This window comes from Pan paniscus, chromosome X, assembly GCF_029289425.2.
Source record: "Pan paniscus chromosome X, NHGRI_mPanPan1-v2.0_pri, whole genome shotgun sequence".
NCBI lineage: Eukaryota > Metazoa > Chordata > Mammalia > Primates > Hominidae > Pan > Pan paniscus.
The window spans coordinates 151314600-151322537 of record NC_073272.2 but is presented as its reverse complement, the minus strand read 5'-3'; the positions used below and the strand labels follow the sequence as shown (position 1 = coordinate 151322537).

The following is a 7938-nucleotide window of genomic DNA, read 5'->3' as shown; positions in this document are numbered from 1 at the left end:
AATGGTAAAACTAGACAAATTATTTCTTCTAACCCTCTACCAAAAATCTATTAGCTTATGATGTTTTGTCCACAGCTTTTTAAGTCAATAGAAATGAATATCCTCTCCTACATCTGATTGTACCATCATGGAGGCAAACCAGATAAATTACTGTCAATATCTGGCCAATTAACTTACTCAACAGAGAGCTAATAAGCACATACTATATGCCAGGTACTTCTCTAGGTACTCAGGGGATAAAAGATCAATATGAGATACTCTTCGGTTCTCAAGGAGCCTGTGGTGTACTAACATACTTGGGGATGGGAATTGAAAGTGAATCAAGCATTCTCTTGTGCAGGATCCCAGCTAACCCATCCTGGCATCCAGTACTTTAGAGCTTTCAAAGCACTTTCACATCCACCATCTCACTTTGATGCTCTCAGGAGCCGTGTGAGGTAGGTGGGGAAGATTTCATGAACTTCTTTTTATAGATGAGGAAACTGAAGCCTTATTAGAAATTAAGTGACTCAGGTGCTGGTTAGCGAGTGGCAAAACCAGAACCTACATTATTGGGTTATGTTGACTCAAGAGTCAAATGCTCTTTTCCCCAGTTGTCTTCATATCTCTAGGCCCTGGCTGCCATCAAACGTTTGGTGGCCAGGTAAAGGTGTTTCCTGGAAATATATCCCCTGGAAAACATTCCATTTAGAAGGACAATTCAGGTGAATAATTCAGTCTCTAATTTTTACAAAGGAAAAAGTTCCTTTCACTTCAGTATAAACTCCAAGAAAACCTAATGAAGATGTCAGCACAGGCAACCATGTTGGGAGAAGTTCCCACATTGACTTTGTGCACTTTAAACTTGCATGCTGTGTTGGTTTTTTGCCCACGCAGGTCAATGTCAAAATACTGGCGAGACTGGACCACAAGTGGTATGGCAGTGCTATTTCCTGTTCCAGAGGTAGTGCTTTTTCAATGCATCCTGGATGCTTGACATTGTATTCCACTCTATTGTATTCCCCTGATCTCTTCACTCCTTGTGAGTTCTACCTGTGTCCCTGGTGACCTGGGCATCCATGGCTTCTTGCTGCCTCCTTCTAGCTGGGTAGCCATGTTGCTTCACACACTGGGATACAGTTTCTTCATCTGTAAAATGGGAAAATAGTATTAGAATACAGGAAGTATAACCTATCAGTGTACATGAGCATGGGATTGGGAGACACTAACACATTTAGGAATGAGGAAAGGGCCTAAAAAATTTATTCTTGGTTCCTCAAATAAGGTATTAGCTGTTTTGTCTAGGCAAGTGACTTCACCTCTCTCAATCCCAGTTTCCTCATCTGTAAAATGGTATCATGGAACTAAAGTCTCTCTAAGACCCACTCAACACTGGGATTCCATGACTCAGCAAGTGGAAATGAACACATGACTTCTAACTGTCCACTCCTAGAGTGGAAGGCACTGAAAACAGAGGGGAAAAAGAGGAGGGTGAAAAATACGGGGCAAGAAAGCACAGGAAGAGCATGTTTTATTTTTTTTTCTCTTTCTTGGGAGAAAGAATAGACTGAAAACACAGAAGTCAATTTAATTAAACTAAAATAAATGGATTCTCAAAAGAAAAATGTTAAATGTAGTTCAATCAAAAGATAAGGTCTGTCAGCACTGCTACTGTCAGAGAACATCAGCTAAGCTCCCGGATCCCTGGATAGAGAATTAGGAGGGCACTAAGTGAAACCACAATAATCAAGTTGCTATTGTAGGACTGGGTTCAAAGAGCCAGAGTGCTGAGGAGAAGATGCTTACAACATCATGTCCATCTGCACAAGCAAGTCATTTCTGCTCCTTGGAGACTCCAAGTAGCAGAATCAGTTAAACTTGCCTGGTATCCATGCAATAAAATAGGTTGTGGAAGACGGAGCTTGGAATAGTCATGGCCCCAAGAAGATTATATGAGTTGATCCATATCAGATTATTTAAAGCTCAGTTACATCATTTAAAATAGTGAAAAATTAAAACCTATCCAGGGGTCTATTAATGGGGAGATTACTATATAACCTATGGCACGCCACTGGGATGGTGGAGTAGGGTGGATGGGACAGACTGACCCTGACCTGCCTGAAGCACAGAGCTCCAGTTAGGTACTTTCTTCATTTTCTATAGATTATGATTTCACATTCTAGAAAATCTTTCTGGCTGTGGAGAGACAGCCCCTCCTGGAGCTAGCCAATTCTTAGAGATAACAAATGGCTCAACCAGGAAACTGCCTTTGATATGCAAGCTAACCAAACCAGAGCCAGGAGCCCTGCCTCTTCTATCTGGCCCATACGTCACAGGACGCAATATCCCTCTGCCTTAATCATCTCAGGGCCAGGTACCAGGCAACTAGGCCCCATCCCTATAGCTTAGAGCCTGTCAGAATTATACAAATTAGAAAATCCTAAGCCAATCACCTGTTCTGCTTTCCCTTTCCCAAGGAAACCCCAATGATAGCCATGGCCTAAACACTCACCTCATTCCTGTGTTTGCCTCCAGATGACCCTGGTGCTTTCCCACATGGTCCTGTGTGGTGTGGTGTGCCTCCTGCCTCTGGGACCTGGGAAGATAATCAACTTTGTTTCTTCCTGAGCCTCTCCTGGCTGCATTTGACTGACCATGTCACTAAAAAAATACAAAATGGTAGGTGAGGGCCAGTGTGGCTTGTGGGATGGACTGTAGCCCAACACGACTTGTTATTAACTGCCCCATATCTATCCATCCTCTACCCTCCCCACATACATGCCCCACAGCTAAGTCCTGTCCTGTTTTCTCTGTTTATCTTAGTGATATCCCAATTGCCCCAATTCCCCCAAGCTCCTAAGTTAGGAACTTAGTCATCATGTCCCCTTTCTCTGTCTCTCACTCTCCATGTCCAGTCATTTGTCAGTTGCTTCCTTTAAAATCTCTTTTGAATTTGTTTCTTCCTTTCTATTTGATAGCTCTTTATCATTTAAACTGATCATTGCAATCGACCTCCCAACTACTCATCCTGCCTCCAGTTCTCCTTTCTTTTCAATTCAGCCCATATACCCATTTTAAATGAACCTTCTTAAAATACTACATTCCCCAAATCCCTTTTCTGCTCAAAACTGTCCAGTGCTTGCCTTTGTCCTCTGGATGAATTCCTGACTCTTTAGCCTGTATTTCAGGGCCTTCCATGAGCTGATCTTTGTTTGTCTAACCTCAGCCCCCAATGTACACCTATGTTTTGAAAACAGGGGAAGCACAACTTATGAGAAGGGAGGCCCTGACTAGAGATAGTGTCTGGTTTGAACCATTACCAGCTGAAGTGTCCAGTGTTCTTACTCATGGCATTTTCCCACTCACCTTCAGAAGAGAGAAGGAAATCCGAATAACACCGCACACTAGTGCTGGGCTCTACAGCTTATGATGTCATTTGCATATGCCATCACATTGTGAGTTGCAACAGTCAGTAGGCATTATTATCTTCATTTCAGAGATGAGCAGCCTGAGGCCCAAAAAAGGACAGTGACTTGCTCAAAGTCACACAACTAAGAAATGATGGAGCCAGTACCCTCTTTTCAATGATTTCGGCCAATATCCTTTATTCCCTTGCTTCACTGTCTACACTCTACTTCATCTCATCCCCAAAATGGCCACACTTGGACTGACTTCACTGTTGCCTTTCTCACTCCTTACAGCAGCATCATGGAGTGCTCCTAGAAAAACTCACCTGGCCATGCAGGTCCTCCCACTAAAGATTTGACCCATTTGCTCCCAGGCACCTTCTCAAGACCTCCATCTATCAATTATGGTCTCATTCTCTTGTCTGGCTTTGTCTCCTTAGCAACAAAACCTGCTAACCAGCTCACATATTCCACAAAAAAAAAAAAAAAAAAAAAACACCCTTTTCTGAATCCTGTATCTCACTCTAGGTACTGTCATATCTCTTTCTTTTCTCAACAAAGTTTATTGAGAAAAATCATTACTGGTCATTGCCTCCTTTCCCTCACTTTCCGTTCATGGTTTAGTCCATTGCAATTTTGGGTACAACCTCCACACTTATCTCTGAAACTGTTCTTAAGGCCAAATTCAATGAGCACATGTCAATTATCATCTTATCGGCCCTGACAGAAATGTTTAGTCAGGTTAACCTTCAATCTTGAAAGTCTCTCTTTGGCCTTTGCTTTCGGAACTCAACTCTTGCCTCATTTTCCATCTTCTTCTCTTGTGGTTTCTTTTTAGTCTCTTGCTCAGACTTGTCCTCTGTCTACTCCAACAAAATATGTAGCTATCCAGCTGCGAAGCAGCCTTGAGCAGTAGAGAGTTCCCCATCACTAGGAGAGTTGAGTCAGAGGCTACATAAGTATCTATACAGAGACATCATAGAAGAAATTCCTACACCAAGTGTTAACTTCAATTAAATGAACTTTAAAGTTCTTTCCAACCCTTAAATTGTATAAGTCTACATACGCTGAGTGCCAAGTAAGAGGTCTGGTGAAAGAAATGCTATCAGAATTAAAAGTGGGGGAAAAATTTTAAAAAAGTAAGTTACCCCATTTAAATTTGTTTGAATAACACTATGGCCATAAAAGATCACCCAGTAATAGGACAATGGCTGCTATTCATTTTTCTAACCAAGGACTTATTTGTCTTTGATGTTGAGATATCACTACTCGAATCTGGGCCTACCTGAAGGGTAAGAGGGCAGAAACGGAGAGAATCCTCCACTCTTTAACCTGTAACCTCATTCTCAAGTCTTTCCGACACTCGGGTCTTTCTCATCACCTCCACCACCACACAAAATCTTTCATGGATTAAAAAATCTGTAATCTATGAAAGAATTACAAGTGCCCTCTAGAGCTTTGGTGCCCATCTGTGGAAAACTGCTGTAGCTTAAGTTTTTATCTCCTATCTTTCAAGAATAGATTTATCTTTGGTGTCAGACTGCTTTTCTGATGTTATTCAGAGATTTGGATAGAATTTATTTTCAGAATTTGGGTCATATTCATGCTGCAGTTACCTTCACAGTGGAATTGCCGTTTAGAATTTTTAATCATATTTCTAGAATTAAAATTACAAGTTGATTTTACATCCCTGAATTCTGAACTCTGGCACCTTGAGCTGGTAAGGCTATCATTTTCTAACATTACTTTCAGTAGTCATAGCTGTGGGGTTTGCAGGTCATCCTCTTACTATAAAGCAACAAAATCACAATCTTACAGCTGGAAGTTTTAGAGTAAATTATCATCTGTATTCTGGATGCTCTTAGAGACATTTCAGTGTCTTTAAATAATTGTCTTTGGGTGTATCATCCAGGTTCTATTATTGTTATCTGTGGGAGGGTTTACACGACTACTTCACTTTTTTGACATTACCATCCCTAGGTCATTTAGGGCTGACGAAACAGAGACCTACGGGGCTCTCAATTAAAAGCATAGGAGTGGGGAGAGGCGCTGCCGCCACGGCGGCCAAGCGAGCGCAGTCGGGGCGGGCGGCGGGAAGAAGCGGCGGGCCCGAGCTGGGAGGCAGCAGGGAGAGCGCACCCACCACCTTCCCTTCCCTCCTCGATGCGAGCGGGGGCGTCCCGGACTCCGCAGCTGCCAGAGGAGGGAGAGCCGGGCCGTCGCTTCGGAGCTGGGGCTGAGCAGCCCTCGGCGAGAGCGCGCCAAGACCGCTGCAGCTGCTAGCTGAGTTAAACCCACCCACAGTCATGGCCGAGGCCTTACCCAGGACCCTGGGGGAGTTGCAGCTGTATACAATATTACAAAAAGCCAATCTGCTTTCTTATTTTGATGGCTTTATCCAACAAGGTGGTGATGATGTCCAGCAACTCTGTGAAGCAGGAAAAGAGGAGTTTTTGGAAATCATGGCACTCGTGGGCATGGCTAGCAAGCCCCTTCATGTTAGAAGGCTACAGAAGGCTTTAAGAGACTGGGTCACAAACCCTGGGCTTTTCAATCGGCCGCTGACTTCCCTTCCTGTCAGTAGCATACCGATCTATAAATTACCAGAGGGATCACTGACATAGCTGGAAATATCCTGCAGTAGTTATGAAAGGAGTAGCAATGCCTGGGAACCTCATTTTAAAATCCCCAATTTTACCACCCAACTTTTTTACCACCCAATTTACCACCCAATTTCCCCAATTTTGCCACCACCTGTGTGCAGAGCTTGGGACAGGGGAAGTCAGATGTGGTCGGGAGCCTAGCACTGCAGAGTGCTGGTGAGTCCAGACTCTGGCAAGGCCACCATGCCACCAAGAGAGAGCACAGCCTCTCCCCAGCAGACCTGGGCTCCCACACGTCCCCAAAGGAGAGCAGCGAGGCACTGGATGCTGCTGCTGTGCTCTCTGTGGCAGAGTGTGTGGAGCGGATGGCCCCCACACTGCCGAAAAGTGACTTGAACGAAGTGAAAAAGCTGCTAAAAACCAACAAGACGTTGGCCAAAATGCTTGGTCACATCTTTGAGATGAACGATAATGATCCACGCAAAGAGGAGGAAATTTGGAAATACAGTGAATATATGGCAGATTTGACTCAAAGAGGAAGGATGGAAAACATCTCATGCTTCATGAGCTCACTGTTAATGAAGCGGCTGCTCAACTCTGTGTGAAGGATAATGCTCTTTGCCTTGGCTAGGCAGGTTTCTCGAGAAGTCACCTATAAATATACTTACAGAACCACCAAGTCAAAATGTGAAGAAAGAGATGAATTATCCTTGTAGAGGATTAAAGTGGAGGATGGGTTTCCAGATTTCCAGGATTCTGTGCAAACACTCTTCCAGCTGGCTAGAGCTAAGAGTGAAGAACTCGCAGCTCTTAGTTCACAGCAGCCCGAAAAGGTGATGGCAAAGCAGATGGAGTTCCTCTGCAACCAAGCTGGCTATGAGAGACTGCAGCATGCCGAGAGGAGGCTGTCTGCAGGGCTTTACAGGGAGAGCTCAGAAGAGCACAGTCCTAAAGGCTTGACTTCCGATAACTCAGATGGACAAGGAGAAACACCTTTGAATCTCCGAATGCCTAATTTACAGAACAGACAACCCCATCATATTGTGGTGGATGGGGAGCTGAGCAGACTTTATCCCAGTGAGGCAAAGTCCCACTCATCAGAGAGCCTTGGGATTTTAAAAGACCAGCCTCACTCAGCTTTTACCTTAGAAAAGAAAGTCATCAAAACAGACCCTGAAGATTCAAGATAGCTGTGATTCTCTCACCGTTCTCTGGAAATGGCATCAGATTTAAGGATAATACTCCATCATAGAAATAAGCCTTAATAACCAGTGTTGCCTCATTCAGCTCAAACAGATTTCATAGCCAAAGCAAAAGGACTGATACAGTAGCCTGCAGAAACCAGGAAGATAAAACAACAGCCACAAAAGAGAAAATCAAAAGAGTGTTGCAATCTGTAACAGTAACATTGATTCACTCACATTCCTGTGTTGAGTCATTCTATATGGAAAGGCTTACAAATCAATATTGTAAGCATTCATTATTTAAGAATGTACAATGCATTTGTGTAATTTATAGAAGTAAAATCTAGATGTTCAGACCTGTTTGGTTCAATAGATGTGGATACAGCTTATTTTACTTGAAATTTTGTTGTCTACTTTGTGTGTTTAACGTAAATATATGTCAGAGTTTAGAATCTTTGCCTGCAGTCATGAAAAAGAAAGCTTAAGTGATGTAGTTGTTGGCAAGATTGCAATGATTATGGAAAAATAGAAAGCAAATACTCAGTTTAAGCCAAGGAAAATATCATGGATTTAATATTTGATAAAACTGATTTTGTTTAACAGGAAATGTGTAGCATTCACTCATATAATATCTGGTTATCAGCGCACGTTTACACAATAAATACCTGAGCGGAGGAAAGTTAAAAAGATGAGCAATAGAGTAGAAAATATCTCTTAAACTAGTTGACCTAGTTTGTATTAACAGCTACTTAAAATGTATCAAAG

At 42.8% G+C, this 7938-nt stretch overlaps 1 pseudogene; it reads left to right on the top strand.

Annotated features, from left to right (window-relative positions):
- Positions 1-5492: 5492 nt before the first annotated feature.
- On the top strand, positions 5493-7363 carry LOC100975682 (NGFI-A-binding protein 1-like; annotated as a pseudogene).
- Positions 7364-7938: the final 575 nt, after the last annotated feature.